At 46.3% G+C, this 13,372-nt stretch overlaps 1 protein-coding gene across 3 annotated transcripts in view; it reads right to left on the reverse strand.

The window, feature by feature from the left end:
* The window catches only part of LOC139753708 (chaperone protein DnaJ-like), a 294,700-nt gene that overhangs the window by 55,483 nt on the left and 225,845 nt on the right, over positions 1-13,372 (reverse strand). The window lies entirely within an intron of this gene.

A 13,372-nucleotide genomic window follows, 5' to 3' on the forward strand; every position in this document is an offset into this window, starting at 1 on the left:
CATGTCTGGATCCCTTCCCAGGGGGTGTCATAAACTGACCTGTTACGACCCTTTCTCAACCCGGGAATATCTTTACCTCGAGATGGTACTGTCAAGGAAGACTGAATATCAATCCTAAATAATTTATACATTTGTAACATTTATTTCCACACATAGACTAATACTTTTCTACACAGGATGTGACGTGTTCTAAGCCTCGAATAGAAAATGGGAAAACTCACGATGGCCTCGCCCGTGTACGACCCGGTATTAGAACAACCCAATGACTATGGCGCGTTAGCACACTGCTGCCTTCCTCTCGGTAGCGCCCCACCCTCACAGCCTTTTCTATTACGAGGCTGGATGATGACGAAGTGCGAGATGATCAAGGCAATAATGGCAGCCGGAGGGAGCCAAGATTGCCGGCAGTAATGATGGTGGAGGAGACTGTTGATAGCGAAGGAGCGAAGACATATTGGCGGGTCAGACGATGAACGCTAACGCCATTACGGCTGTGATGAACACCTTAAACCCGTTTCTCTTTTCTGTACTTCTCCTCGCATTCTCCACGTAGATGCAAAGAGGCCGCATGAAAAAATGAGCGAAGTCGGCCAAACCGCGAAGACCTGCGTGCGAATTCAGCGCAAATACACTTCGAAAGATTCCAGTCGATTTAGAGTGTACTGGAGGTGGTACTAATTGTGTAGTCTCATGAGGCTCGATTTCCATACTTGTGGCTGAACTTGGTGAGGAACGATACAACACGGTGGAATAAGGAAAGCGAGGTGAAGCCAGATGGTCAAAATTAATGGGCTGGTGCGCCAACCTGGTACATAAACGTTGACCGAATTGCTCCTGAGGCAATTGCAATTAGGTAACGACATACACACACACACACACACACACACACACACACACATACACACACACACACACACACACACACACACACACACGCACACATATATAAATATATATGCACACGCACATATTGCAGTAGTTGGTGTTACGACTTACTAGATATAACAAGCCCGGGTTCGAAACCTGGAGAAGGCAACCGAGTCTGTTAAACCCAGCTATCCAGGGGCGCCTGCGGGAGGGAGAAGGGGATGGTGCTAGAGGGGTCACGATAGAACACAGAGGCGCCGTTGCCCGACAGCTGTCCACTTAACTCCAACCAATTTTAGCCGCGCTTTTTAATTCACCTTTCACACTTGTTCCGATAATTTGATTTGAATTTCCCGCCAATGTGTCGAGCGCGCGCCATCTGGTGTTTGTTGTGGCCAGAGACGCGCGCAAGGGTCCCCTGTTCACGTATTATTATTTCTTCTTTTTACCCCAGGATGACCAGAGGCATATAGTTAACAGATCGAAAATCGTGAATAAAATCACATTCAGTCATATCGTAATTAGTTTACGATGTAATAATAGAATATACGGTTTTGCCTGAATAACGGCTCGCATCAATCACCTTTGACAAATGACAGGAAGTTCCGTTAAATGATCAAGTTAATAGAAACATGATAATATCCTTGTTTGTCCTGGAAAATGACTAATGGGTGATGGCCCAGTGTAAAAAAACGGAAAAAAAAAGAAATAAGGTTTAATTACTTCGCTTTGTTGTGTGGCAGTGTTATACATCATGCCTCATCATGCTGTATTCTTTGATACGTTTAATACTAAGCTGTAACACGCAGTAATACGCTTTATCATGCTCTAATAAGCTTTAAAATGGTTTTATGACGATGTAATATCCTCCAGTACGCTACGTCCTGCTCAAATATGTTGTTAGATATGTTGTACATGGAAATCTGGAGACTTGTAGACATGTCAGCTCCTCTCCCACCACACAGATACGACCCTATCCTTGTGGTGTTGACCCCTGATGGCCTGCCTGCCTGCTCTTGTGGCGCGCAGCCCTCAGTACCTGACCCACCTCAAAGGTGGGTCAAGTACTGAGGAAAGAGAGAGGGATGGGCTATGGTGGGTGGGTCAGGTACAGGGTACGTGGGTGGGTTATAAGTTGGTTAGATATTGAGGGGGTGAGGTGTAGGTGGGTAGGTTGTGGTGGGCAAGATGAAATCCTGACAGATATGAACGACTGGTAACGCGAGGAAGGTAGTAGCATTTGTTTTCCTAAGATGATCTAGGCAGTAATGGCCACCACAGATACCTTAGTATTGCTTGCCCAGGAAGACGTAGGTCATGCGAGGATTAATCCATTTTCTATCGCCAAATCAAAAGGCAAGTCACACAGACGGATTAATCCAAAGATGATGATATGTGTGAAGCTTATCTGTAAATGGCTACACGACCCTGGGATTAAGTACAATCATTTCAGTAAACTAATAATCTGTGGTGATTGCTGGTCCTCTGGTAGTAACAACTTGTTGACAAGCTCGGGGTCAGAGGTCAGAAATGTTCGAGGTCAAGAGGTCAGAGGGTGATAGGCACCTCCTCCACGCCCTATGCTGTGGTGACACATGGTTTAAACTCAGAGTAAACTGAGCTAATGATGTGATGTTTGGGGTTACAGTAGGCTCTTCCCCGCCGTGCGTGTGTTTTGGTCAGGTGTAGTAAGGGCAGCCTTGGGGCGCAGTGAGGGTAACCTTGGGGCGCATTAAGGGCAGCTTTGGGGCACATTAAGGGCAGCCTTGGGGTGCATTAAGGGCACCCTTGGGGGTGTAGTAAGAGCACCCTTGGGGGTGCAGTAAGAGCAGCTTTGGGGTGCATTAAGGGCACCCTTGGGGGTGCAGTAAGGGCAGCCTTGGGGCGCATTAAGGGCAGCCTTGGGGCGCATTAAGGGCAGCCTTGGGGCGCATTAAGGGTAGCCTTGGGGTGCATTAAAGGCAGCCTTGGGGGTGTAGTAAGAGCACCCTTGGGGGTGCAGTAAGAGCAGCTTTGGGGCGCATTAAGGGCAACCTTGGGGGTGCAGTAAGGGCAGCCTTGGGGGCGCAGTAAGGGCAGCCTTGGGGGCGCAGTAAGGGCAGCCTTGGGGGCGCAGTAAGAGCAGCCTTGGGGGCGCAGTAAGGGCAGCCTTGGGGGCGCAGTAAGAGCAGCCTTGGGAGCGCAGTAAGGGCAGCCCTGGGGGCGCAGTAAGAGCAGCCTTGGGGGCGCAGTAAGGGCAGCCTTGGGGGCGCAGTAAGAGCAGCCCTGGGGTGGACCAGTCGTGAGATACAACTGTTAATGAGGAAGGTGAACACATCCTCCATTACAGATACCCCAATATTGAGATTCCCTTCCTCACCCAATCACTCCCCATCCTGACCCACAGCATCCCCATCCTCTTGTCTCTCCCACTCACCCCGAGCTCACTTCGGCCTCTATCCTCTCATCATCCCGCCTCTCACCTCCACCACCCCATCCCCTAAGCCCCTCCACGTCCCCTCTCCACCCCCCCACCACCACTGCCCCTCCCGGCCTCCCACCCCCCTCGCCCCGGGGTGCAATCTTTGAGCCGCTCTGCTCTCATCAAAATTCAATCAAATTTTATTGCATCATTTTCAGGCACAAGCTTCGGCCTAATTATGTTACTTTTACAATAAATGAAGGTTGTTCGGGAGGAGGAGGAGGACGGAAGGGTGGGGGGAAGAGGGAGGGGGAGGAGGAAGGGGGAGAAGAGAGAGAGAGGAGGGGGGATAAGGGGGAAGGAGGAGGACAAGTCTATAAGGGAGAGAGGGAGGAGCAGGAGGAGGAAGAGTTGGAAGGAAGAGGGAGGGAAGGAGGAAGGTAAGGGGACGAGGGGACTGGAGGAGGAGGAGTTGCCAGGAGGGAGAGAGGGAGGGAGGGAGAAATGGAGGGAGGGAGAAATGGAGGGATGGAAGAGGAGCAGAAGCAATAGGAAGAGTAGGAGGAAGAAGAAAAGCAGGGAAAATAGGTACAGGAGGAGGAGGAGGAGGTAGTAGGAGAGGCAGGGAGGTGGTCGAACACTTCTCACACTCTGCCAGTTGCTCCAATTTTGCGTATTCACTCGACCGTGGAAGTGAAATTTTACGCTTTGTTTCTGATGAGTTTTAAGGTCCTTGTGCGTGGCAGTGACGCTTTCTGTACGTGGCAGTGACGCTTTCTGTACGTGGCTTTGACATCCTTTTAGTACGTAGCAGTGACATCCCTTGTGTACAGGGTAATGACTTGCCTTGTACGTGGCAGTGAAGTTCCTCACTGTATATGTGGTCATTCGTGCCTCTTGTACGATTGGCAAAAAGTGATGTCACTGTTTTCATTACCTAGTGACATCATTCCTTGAGCCAATTGTACGTGATAGTGACGCCTCTTGTACGTGGCATTGACGCCTATTGTATGCGGCAGTGACCCACTTCTGCTCTCGCAAATTGCTTTTAAACTTAAAATCTGTGCAAATGTGAAAAACAAATGTAATATCATCATCATTCCTTCTTAGCTTAATCAACATTTGTCGATCAACAGACTTTGTTTTGAAAGGTTTTCGAGTTTAAATATATATAACTCAACTTCCTTTTATTTTTCTTCGCGTTCCATTTCCACTTTATTGAACAAAATTGAAATACCTTATTTCTGTTTTTTACTATTATACGAATATTTCATAGGCTTTTCCATCTAACGCCATTTCAACAGGCTTTTTGTGTCTAAAGCATCAAATGTATGATTTTACCCTATACCTTTCCATATGGGTAAGATGGCTCGCTTTTAGACAAGTATTCCCTCTCTCCTCTCCAAGAGACGTGGAGAGCACGGATGATGGAGGCCAGTCAACAACTCCTATATTTTCCACTCGTGACGCGCAAAGCCGCACCGCCGGCACCAGCTAATGTTAGCCATAGGGACCAACAGCTATACTGTAGCCATAGGGACCAACAGCTATACTCTAGCGGTAAAGGACGCCAGAAGTCTCCTCTAATACGTTGGCGTGTCGATGTTATTCTTAGAGGAAGGTGAAGGTCGAAGGGGGATTAGGAGTATCCATGTCATCAGAGGAAGAAGAGGATTGTATGTGGATTTAGGATCCAGGCTTGTTATAAAGGGATCGAAGAGGGTGCAGGAGGACCTAGTCCAAAATGTTGTTACAGAACGACTACGACGGATCAGGATCCAGTCAGTCATGAACGAGAGTTTAAATAGGGATCCGAATCCAGCTGGTGGACCGCCGTACCAGTGCTTCGTGTGATTATAGTATGTATGCCAAAGCAGCAACAGATTTAGTAATGTTACCAATTACGTCTCGAAAACAGTAATATAGATGACGTAAGATATTCATTTATATCAAAGAATCGATTGAATACCGAGAAATGGTTTCATTCACGGCTTAAACCCTTTAAGCCTCCATATTTTTCGTCAAAGACTTCTAAATCTTGTGATGGAATAGAAAACGAGTCTATTTCAGAACACTTGAGTTAACTCTGATGCCAGGAGGGGTAACTAAGGTATATCCACCTGAATGTATGCATCTCAGAGGGTGCTATAGAGAGCTTCAGGAGTCTCGTGACCGGAGTCATAGCTTCTGCCGAACCTAAGTTGCGTCATATGAATTCTAAGAATATATTTGAGGGACAGGTGCACACAGGCAGTGTATACCTCCTGCCTATTATCGTCTTCCTTATTCTTACCCATGTGGGTGGTTGAGGCTAAGCCCTTCCGCCAACTACATGGGTCTTGGCCTATCAATTTCCACATAGGTAGCCATGTCTTGACCCATCCACTGTCCAGGGAGGGACAGGACTGTTAAGTAAGCTAAGATGGGCTATATCTGAGCCAAGGACTGCTAAGGATATTGAAGAATGTGTTAGTGACTTACTTTTGTCCTGTTCAACAGAGAACAGGTTTCGGCAACGGTTCTCACATTGTATTACAATGTGGCTGATTAAATTCTACGAGAGACACACGAAGGAATTACGAGTCTCTTAGTAATAGTAGATAACTTCTCTATATTCTTAACTGGCGAGATAGTATTACACCTTGACAGATCAACTGAATCCTAGAATTTTATGGATGCCAACGCTTGTTGTCTGTCTACTCTTTAAATAAAGCTTTCAGAGAACGAGTCTAACAAATAGGTTCATGGAAAACTACGCCTCATGAAGCAATACTGCTGTGTGACATCCATCTAGTAATGGATAGGAAGAATGGACAAAAATGTGTCTGGATGGAACGAGTCAGGTTGAATGATCTCGACACTTATGCCTGGGATGAGGCCAACCCTGATGTTTCAGTGTGTCATCAGTGTGACTTCGAAAGGTCCAGCGACAGGACACCCCCGCACCACACGGAGAGTTAGCTACAAGATGATCAGGCTGGGAGGGAAACAACGAGGCTAACAATGATCCTGCCAAGTCAAAGGTATTGTTTCGCTCGTGGTGTTACCACTTGCAGGCAAAGCCCATTATCACACACATGGCTACATCCACCTAGGATTCGAACCCTGGGAGTGCTCAGCCTCTCACTCACCATGAATGTTAACAAACATTTGCATCAAATTAAATCGATCTCAGATTAAAAAGAATCTCATCAGGAGGTCGATCCCCTGGGGAGGCTAGTTTGTTTTCCTTTTCCACACTCCTCCCTCAGATCCATACGTAGGCAGCCTAGCTTGTTTTCACTCCCCCCCCTCCCCTACTCCGCTGGCTTTCATCCTCTCCCCAATGGTCATCCCTCCCTTCCCCATCCCTCCCCCTTTACCCCTGCTCGCTCCCCTACTCCTCCTCCTCTCAGTCGAACCACTGGTCCCCCTGGTTAAAACCCCTCCTCCTCCTCTTCCTCCTCCTCCCTCTGGCAAGTCCCCTCCCTCGTCTCCCCCTCCCGGAGGGGCATTCTCATGCCCTTTGTTTGTTTTGTTTGAGCTTTGCTCAGTCAGCTGGACGGGTCGGCTGACACACCACACACACACACACACACACACACACACACACACACACACACACACACACTCACACACAGGCGTCCATGTGTGTGCTATAATCACCATTATTACACATAAATTTATGTCACCACTCTCACATCATAGAAAAGGCATTTCACTCGAGTCCAGTGATGATGGTGTATGATTCGATGATCTGACACATGGATGATAATACTGAAGTGCTTCAACAATACCAGTGTATCACTGTTGCAGCTGCAGCCTGCTAGTGTTGGAGAAAGGGGAGGGCTGGATGTGTTGGCTCATCCACCGGGAGTCGAACCCTGGGAGTGCTCAGCCTCTCACACTGTTTACATTTCTCAGATCTCCCTTCATGGAGGTGCCGATACTGTGAGGCAGTAGTTTGTTTTCCTCCCACCCTCCTCCCTCCCTCTCCCTAGCCTGTTCACTCCCCTCCCCTCCCCTACACGCTGGTGTTCATCCTTCTCCCCAATGTCAACCTCTTCCCCATCCCTCCCTTTACCCCTGCTCGCTCCCCTACTCCTCCTCCTCTCAGTCGAACCACTGGTCCCCCTGGTTAAACCCCTCCTCCTCCTCTTCCTCCTCCTCCCTCTGGCAAGTCCCCTCCCTCGTCTCCCCCTCCCGGAGGGGGCATTCTCATGCCCTTTGTTTGTTTTGTTTGAGCTTTGCTCAGTCAGCTGGACGGGTCGGCTGACACACACACACACACACACACACACACACACACACACACACACACACACAGGCTGGCCGAGCGAGTCGCTCGTCGAACACATTAACAACATCGCTTTTGTGATTGTGAGATTACGCATGAGTTTCTGTGGTTTGTCGGGAGGCAATTAGTGACACGGTCACCCATCTCTCTTACTGTCACGGGTCTAGCAGAGAGCAGACGCTGAGGTCGTGTGTATGTAAGGACAACACACAGCATTACCTGACCCTACAGATATCCCAGATTACCAGGAAATCCCACACTGAAGGAACGAATGCGTTTAAATCCACCTCCCCCGTCCCAAACTCCGTTGTGAAACCTGTGGAATTAATCTTCTTTTTCTGTTGTGGCAACTGTGTTCCGTTCCTTAGCGTTGTTACCCACAAACGTCCTTACATAGGCTCTGTTGAATCATTTTTGTGGATGTAGTTGCATCGATTTATATATATATATATATATATATATATATATATATATATATATATATATATATATATATATATATATATATATGTACAGCCGGACTCTCGAGGTTACACAGCGAGTGAAATGTCACCAGTATCTTCGTCAATTGACGAAACAGATTACAGTCTCCTAAGAGGAATTTCAAGCTTCAAAAGAGTCCAAACCTTTCCCTGCTACTGAGTGTAGCGCAGCCTTTGGAGCTGCAGGAACCCCTGGATGGTGAGGGGAGGGATATCATGGCCTCAGGACCTCCTTAGTAAAAGGGTTCCTGGGGTTATATATATCATGGAAAAATGTTCCTATGTATTCTCTCTAGTATGTCAGCGGCCGACGGTGTATCATGGCACCTTGATGATAGGAGGAGGAAAGCCCCTGTGTCTCCTCCACTCCTGGTGCCACGGGTCTGCTGCGCAAGTCTGGTAGGGCCTCTGCAGTGAGGCGAGGACCAACTGTCATGCAGGGTCCTTAACTGCTCATTAGTCCTCAATGACCCCCATCATATGAGACAATACAACAAGCGGTACTTCGTTCTACGTGGCTATATATAATCATCTCAAGTTCATGCTAATTATTCTTTCGTTATCTCTTGATCAAAATGATAAACTGAGAGGAGGAAGATACGATCTAAAGTGAACACCACCGCGAAGCTGTCGGACCTCAGACGATTAATGTGGACGAATGAAGTAAATACTCATAGGATTTTTTTCTAATCCTGTGATCACTTCTGTGCTTAATTACAGGACTCTGTTGCTCCTATAGAGCATTTCAGCTCTAGAGTCTCATTCAGCATGAAGAATAGGCGGTATATTGAGGTTCTGAAGCAAGTCTATGATACGACGAACTATAGCCAAAAATTACAAGCAACGTTTTAAGGCCCAAAAACGTTTTATGTCAGAATTTGGAATATATCACACCGAAAGACTTTCGTACTTGAAATGTTGTTTTAGTTTTACACATATGTTGATGCTCCTTCGACAGAGCCAGATCGTGAGTAGAGACTGTAAACAGGAAAGGAGACGATTTGGTGTCCTCTTTTGTAAGCTTAGATTCAACTTGTACGATTGAAAGACATTACTCGAGAATATGTCATCATTAAGACTCCCAGTACTATGTCATCGTCCCATCCCTAGACTCCGAACTCCTTGTATTCCCTCACATAAACAAATACGAAGCAAACATATAGGTTTAGGCAACCATTCAGACGACGTTTCTAGTTACAATATGTGAAAAAGCTATGTTTATAATTTGCGTGCAAGGTCTTACATCTAACACCAGCACCCTCCCAGACTCATTTCTCATACCTTCCGTAACCCTTACGACCCAAATGGACAATATTGACGGGAAGGAAGCCATATTTTGCACTTTTCTTCTGCCTTTAAATTCTCAGCAATGCCATCAGCTCCCATGGGATGGTGAGTGAGGGAGGATGGTTTAAGATAGGAACGGAAGTGTCACATTGAACCTGGGCATCCAGTATTGCAACTCTGACAAGCTCATATCATCAGACTGGGTATAAAGGATGACCTGGGCACCTAGCCAGCCAGCCAGCCAAGGCAGCATAGAGGAAGGAGAGACGGGTGTCAAGTAGGTGGGGCTATCAAGAGTTACTTTAGCCTTAAGACTGTGTCATGAAATACGGCCAAGGAGGCTGGGTTAACGACTCCATATATGAGGCACCTACTCTGCTCCTCAGTCACGGTGTAGGGGGACTTGGAGGAACAGAACCCGGTCGGTGAGTCCAGGATGAGTTCGTAGGTTACAGATGATAAGGTATCGACAGGCTTGTTGAACTACTGAAGTTTCATAGTTAACAATATGTGAAATTATACTGAGGGATGAAGATAACAGCCAACCTTAATGATCACCTCTCAGTGCGAACCCAAGTGTTAGCTTGCCCTGTTTGCGACCGAACAATAGAACGAATCAAGAAAATAACAAATGTATTTTCATGCTTCCCCGAGTCTTTGTCCAACTGGAAGGTTAACTCGGAGTAGGTTTGTTAGGTTGAGAGTGAAGGACTAGCCTGGCTACACCCACCTCAGGATGGTTATCATTTTGCGTTGTCTGAAACACGTACGTTCGTAAAGTGTTTCAGACTATATCCTATCTCAGGGCACTTGCTCTGTGTACTCTCTATGACACCTTTATGGTCTTGACCACCTTATGATAGCGTTTAGCACAGTGAGGACACTACAATCACACAACCATCTGCATGTTATATATGCTAATCATTATTCATCTTGATCAATCGAATTTAAGGTCAATAAACGAGTTCATAATTCATGTAGTTTTCCTTCTTTTTCCCGCTCAATTTAATGTCGTCATGTTGATGTATTACGATATCTGGCGAAGGGCAGATAAATTCAATCTCCTCGACATTATCTGAATCAGGCGATCAATCACTCGGTGAAAGTAGCGACTGAAGAACAAAGATTCTGCGAGTGACATAGCGAACTTAATCCAGCATGAAGGTATAGGGTGCGCTGAGCGTTGCCTGGAGAGGTTGCTGGCTATGAACCAAGCGGGTGAAATACTCTTGTTACCAGTGAGTGATTAACACTTACGTATTCACAATGGACTTCAGGGCACACTGCGGTCTTCGGGCAAGGCAACAGGCCAGTCCAAGACCACGACAACCTCTGGAATTCGTTGAGTCTGCCGTCAGGAGGTCCAGCCTTCCATGCCACTGGCGATCACTCGAAACCGTCACACACACACACACTACACTCACCACTATCGAGGTGGACTTAAGATATCCTTTGTCTGGCGAATCATCTGATGAGCGAATGAAAATTTTCCGGATCGTATCTGATCGAGTCAATGAGTAACGATCTATTGTTGTGAATCATCTTTATCTCTCAAGAATCTGTCATCTTGATTGCTGCGAGTTTCGAGCCATGCAGAACTCCTCAAAGGCTGTCTCTCAACTAAAAAGGAGTCTTTATAGACATGGTGTTATATGACCATACGTTATATAGCCGTTCATACCAGTGTTACGTAGTGTTAGAGCTCGGCGTTACACGACTAACGGTGTCAGGGAGTTATGTAACAGAGACAAGCTTTATGTTACATGAGAGATATGCGTCATTTTGCTGTATTAGGGTCGAGTATCACGCAAAGCCAGAATTGGGTTTTGTGTGATGTCAAGGCCAAATGTTTCTTATCGTCATGGACAAACACCTAATTTACTTTAGATATTTCCAATCGTCGGGGTCAAGTGTCACGTGTCATATGACACTGAGGCTACCAGGTGCAAAGTGTGACGTCGGGTCTAGGGGTATGACTCGACGCCAAGGCAATATGTTTTGTATGTCACTGACAGCATCTCATTCCCTTGATCTACAATTGCTTTCCTCTATCGCATCAAACTGAAGAAAGTATTTATTTATTTCGTCTCCCGAACTCATGTATTACCACACGGTAATTCTCTCAAGTGAATCAGAACCTGTATGTGATACCCAAGACTGGAAAATAATATATTCAGGAAATGAATGCAAATGATCCCCTCCTATAGTGTAGAAAATCCAGTGCCTTGATGTAGATAAACCACTCAGCACATGGCAACATTCTTATATATCTATATATTCTTCGAATAAATGGGACGGAGACTAATATTAACGGACGTCTGGCTCAGCATATGGCACAGTGCCATACATTGGTACAAATATCATATAACATATGGCAGTGCACGTCCCATTAATGTCCCAGTTCGAGAAATGGCACCGTATGTTGTATTAGTAAACATCCCACTCAACAGGTGGCAGCACGCGTCACTTTTAGGCTACCCCTATAGACATAATCCAGCTCGCTTGCGTCATACGTTTTTGCTCGCTCCTTACTGGCTCTGCGTTACTGACGGTGGGTAACGGGTCGAGGGAAGTCTTAAGCAAAAATGCCTTGCTCGCCACGGCTGCTGGGAGATGAAAATGCATCCAATGCCTTCCTGCTGGCTGCCGCTACGAAAGATATATATATATATATATATATATATATATATATATATATATATATATATATATATATATATTAGATGGGTGAGGTGTTTTCAACGTCTGCATCTTCAATGGAGATTACTGTTGCTTGAGGTGTTTTCAATGATTTCCGAAAATATCGATTTGTTGTCGTTTGCTTGTGTGCTTGTGGTATTTTCATTTCTTTGGGGGGACGAGTTTTCAACATGTCGGGTTGATGAGTCACTCGACTGTATTACGTAACTATTACAGATCGTTGGTGTTACCGGACTACGCCCGCTCGTGTTACGAAGCGAGTGGAATAAAAAAATAAAGGTTACCTTTGGCGAGGCTGTGTCACTGGGAGTCCAGTCTCGACAAAGAAGTGTCTCACTTCAAAGAAGTCTGCATTTCTCTGCTACTGGAAGTAGAGCAGCCTCGGGCTGCAGGAGTCTTGAGAGAGAGGCCCTGGTCAACACCAAGACTTTCATTAGAAATAGATCCTGGGATGAGTATAAACAGATGATTAAATCACAAATCGTCCGTGAGCGAATGAGCCAAATGTGGATAATTCTTGGGCACAGTTTCAACTACACCAAGTGAGCGTTTAATGAAATTTAAACGCTGTTCCTTTATGGACGAAGCCGTTTATGCATCCTGTTACTACTATCAACGCCATTCAACTCTGTTGTAGGATATACATGAAATATTACATGTATATCTATGTTTTATACAGAGACTGTTATTATACAAATTACAGTGTCATACTTTCGTTTAATTCTGTTGTAGACATTAAACGAAGATTTGTTTACAGAACTTAAGAACACCATTTTTCCATCTCCATACAGCAATGTCTCCCAGTTACAGTTCCGTCCTTACTGTCGGACCTTTTCTATGCCTGTTCCCCCTCATTAGACGACGGATAATTCTCGTTTCTCATGGTGTCACAAGCTACAGGCGTCTGTCCTCTCGAACCCATTCCCCAAGGACATCAACCGCGCACTGGCACTCAGCCATTTGGCCATTCCGTTTACACCTGCAGGAGAAAGAGGACCTCCAGAACTTCATCTATAGCCAGCGACCCCAGTCACCCAGATGGTCCTGAGTTGTGCTGGATCATCCAACAGCCAACCGTGGCGGTCAGGGGCGTGGTCTGGGTGTGTTGGGCTGAACATCCAAATGCTATATGGCTGTTTTGGTAAACACCAGTGGGGTACAGCAGGGCTCGGGTCTAGGACCATTACCCTTCTTGATTTACGTAAAGAGACTTGCCAGAAGAAACTGGCCTCACATCTGTATATAAGTTTGCAGATGATGGCGAGGTAACAAGAGAAGTCAAGAACGATGGGGATTGCACCGATTCACAAAGGGACCAAGACAAAGTCCAAAGTTGGTCTGATACATGGCTCATGAAAT

The sequence above is a fragment of the Panulirus ornatus genome, chromosome 15 (genome assembly GCF_036320965.1).
Source record: "Panulirus ornatus isolate Po-2019 chromosome 15, ASM3632096v1, whole genome shotgun sequence".
Classification (NCBI taxonomy): Eukaryota; Metazoa; Arthropoda; class Malacostraca; order Decapoda; family Palinuridae; genus Panulirus; species Panulirus ornatus.